This window comes from Tupaia chinensis, unplaced genomic scaffold, assembly GCF_000334495.1.
Source record: "Tupaia chinensis unplaced genomic scaffold, TupChi_1.0 Scaffold142543_1, whole genome shotgun sequence".
NCBI classification, from domain to species: domain Eukaryota; kingdom Metazoa; phylum Chordata; class Mammalia; order Scandentia; family Tupaiidae; genus Tupaia; species Tupaia belangeri.
Genome location: NW_006202392.1, coordinates 98053 through 101145, shown reverse-complemented (window position 1 = coordinate 101145; position 3093 = coordinate 98053). Strand labels below are relative to the sequence as shown.

General features: G+C 40.3%; 1 pseudogene; it reads left to right on the top strand.

Annotated features, from left to right (window-relative positions):
• The first annotated feature begins 1759 nt into the window (after positions 1 to 1759).
• LOC106733274 (nucleolin-like) overlaps positions 1760 to 3093 on the top strand; it is a 2912-nt pseudogene continuing 1578 nt past the window's right edge.

The window sequence follows — 3093 nt, the reverse complement described above, 5'->3', positions numbered from 1 at the left end:
ATCAACCAATTGCTCACATTAGGCAAAACTTCTGATTTTCACAAGTAATAATTCATTGTAAACATTTCTTTAGTTCATATAAATTATTTGACTGAAATAGCCTGATTGACTATTTATGACCACCTTGCATATTTGAAATGCCTCTAGTGTTTCTAATAATATAAAATGCCTTAATACTAATATTCTAGTGAGATACAAATAAATGCTTACATTGCATTTGATCAATCAAGTCAATATTGGAAACGCTGAATTTTATGAGATAATTTCTGAATTTTAGCTTTAGTTAGCATTATATGAAAATGTGTACTATTAATATTGCTCCTAAAAATAATAATTACTATTTATTAAATACATCTTATGTAACAAGCACTAACTCAGTCTTCATCCTATTTAGACATTATTGTAATCTTTATTTTGTAGATGAATAAGTCTATCTTAAGTTTATTCAAAAATATAGAACTTATCATTTAAAAATAATTTGATTATAAATATAACAACACTAATGCTTTTGTCATTTTGGCAAATATGGCATTATGAAAAGGCCTATTATCCAAAAGAACTCATTTCTAGACAAAATTTTTTTAATTTTATTTTTTTTATTTTTGAGAGAGATATTTTTCTATAGGGTGCATACACTCCAGAAAGACAGAGATAGAAAGTGAGAAATCACTCCCTAGGTGGGATAGCCACACCATAATCTCTCCTCCTCCATTCTCCTCTCAGGATCATGGGCACAATGTACAAATACCTGGTGTGAATTTTAAGCTATCGGGTCTGGGACTCATATTCTGATCAACTATGTGGGCATCCAGCAACATAACCATTATGCCATCTACTATCTTGTGTAAGGATCAAAATGCCCAAGGTTGGCAACTTCAAGATTCTCATAGGAGCCTCTAGTACTGGTCCACTGCCTGATAGGAACCAAGGCACACAGCAGAAGGTGGGTAGTGGACCAACAAGTGAAGTTTCATCTATATTTACAACAAGTTCCCATCACTCACATTACTTCCTGAGCTCCATATCCTATCAGCTCAGCAGCAGCTTTTGACCCTCATAGGCACCCCTAAATGGAACCATCTAGCTGCAGGAAAATAAGCTAAGGGTTCCCACTGATTCTGCATTATGGTGAGTTGTAAATTGTTTCATTATATATTACAAAGTAATAATAACAAAAATAAAGTGTACAATAAATGTAATGCTCTTGAATAATCCTGAAACCATCCACTCATCCAAGTCAATAGAAAAAAATGTCTTCCACAAGACTGTTCCCTAGTGCAGCAAAGGTTGCAGATCACTGCTGTATCACATACTTCTCATTTGGAGAATTAAATAATATATGTACTTTATGTGGAAAAGACAGCTATCATTTTAGTGAAAGTTTTCAGAGTTAAAATACAAAGGGCAGTGTAAGATTATTTATATTTTATAAATACAAAAGGACCAATTAAAAACTTGGGATTGCACAGTAGCACAACAGTAAATTGTCATGCTCTGTGTGGCTGACACACATAAAGGTTCTAGCTTCCTGTCTAGAAACTTCCATGAGTATGCTGGTTGTGGCCATGCATAGAATCTGGGACTTGCTAAGGCTGAGAGTGGGTTGTGGTACCAACATCCAAGATCCAAGTCTCAGCTCTAGCTGGCTGCCGAGCATACGCACTCTGGGATCTTCAGTGCTCGCAACTGCCATCAATGTCGCTGGAGACTCATGAGCGCTACCCGCCCACCACACACTCTGCCATCATAGGCCGCCATCATGGTGAAGTTCGCTAAGGCTGGTAAAAATCGACATGACCACCCAAAAATGACTCCTCCTCCAAAGGAGGCAGAAGAAGACAGTGAAGATGAAGAAATGTCAGAAGATGAAGAAGATGATAGAAGTGGAGAAGAGGTTATCATCCCTCAGAAAAAAAGGTAAGAAGGCTGCCACAACTACAGCAGAGAAGGTGGTAGTTTCTCCAACAAAAAAAGGTTGCAGTTGTAGCACCTGCTAAGAAAGCAGCAGTCACCCCAGGCAAAATGGGCAGCTACCATACCATCCAAGAAGACTGTTCCACCAGCCAAAGCAGTCACAACACCTGGCAAGAAGGGAACCACACCGGGAAAAGCATTGGTAGCAACTCCTAGTAAGAAAGGAGCTGCCACCTCAGCCAAGGGGGCAAAGAATGGCAAGAATGCCAAGAAGGAAGACAGCCATGAGGAGGAAGAAGATGACAGTGAGGAAGATGATGAGGATGCGGATGAATTTGAGCCAGCAGTGATGAAAGCAGAAGCTGTCGACCCGGCCTCAAAGGAGGAGAATGAGGATGGTGATGAGGAGGAAGATTAGAATGATCAGGAAGATGAGTCTGAAGAAGCAGCTATGGGGACAAGCAGTTAGCGTAACGACTATGTCGCTGGACTCCCACGTAGTCAACCACAGTTTGTGTCCCAGACCCAGTGGCTTAAACTCATGTTGAGCGTGTGTGCGTGGGTGCCTGAGATCCCGAGAGGAGAATGGTGGAGAAGGGATTGCGGCATGGCCATCCCCCCTGGGTGGTGATTTCTCGCTTTCTATTTCTCTGTCTCTCTCTGTCTTTCTGGTGAGCACAGGTGCCCTATAGCAAAAACCTCTCCAAAAATAAAAAAGCAGCAGCTATGGAGACCACACCAACCAAAGGAAAGAAAACTCTTGCAAAAGCTGTACCTGTGAAAGCCAAGACCATGGCTGAAGATGAAGAGGACGATGAAGATGAGGCGCGGAGGAGGAAGATGAGGACGATGATGATGATGAAGACAATGAGGAGAAGGAAGATGAGGAGGAAGAAGAGCCTGTCAAAGAAGTTCTCGGAAAAACGAAAGAAGGAAATGACCAAACAGAAAGCACCTTCTGAGGCCAAGAAACAGAAGGTGGAAGCCACAGAACCAACCACATCTTTTCATCTGTTTGTTGGAAACATGAACAATAACAAATTTATTCCTGAGTTAAAAACTGGTATTAGTGATGTTTTTGCTAAAAATGATCTTGCTGTCGTGGTTGTCAGAATCGGTACGTCTAAGAAGTTTGGCTATGTTGACTTTTTTTTTTTTTGAGGGGTTTTTTCTTCAGGG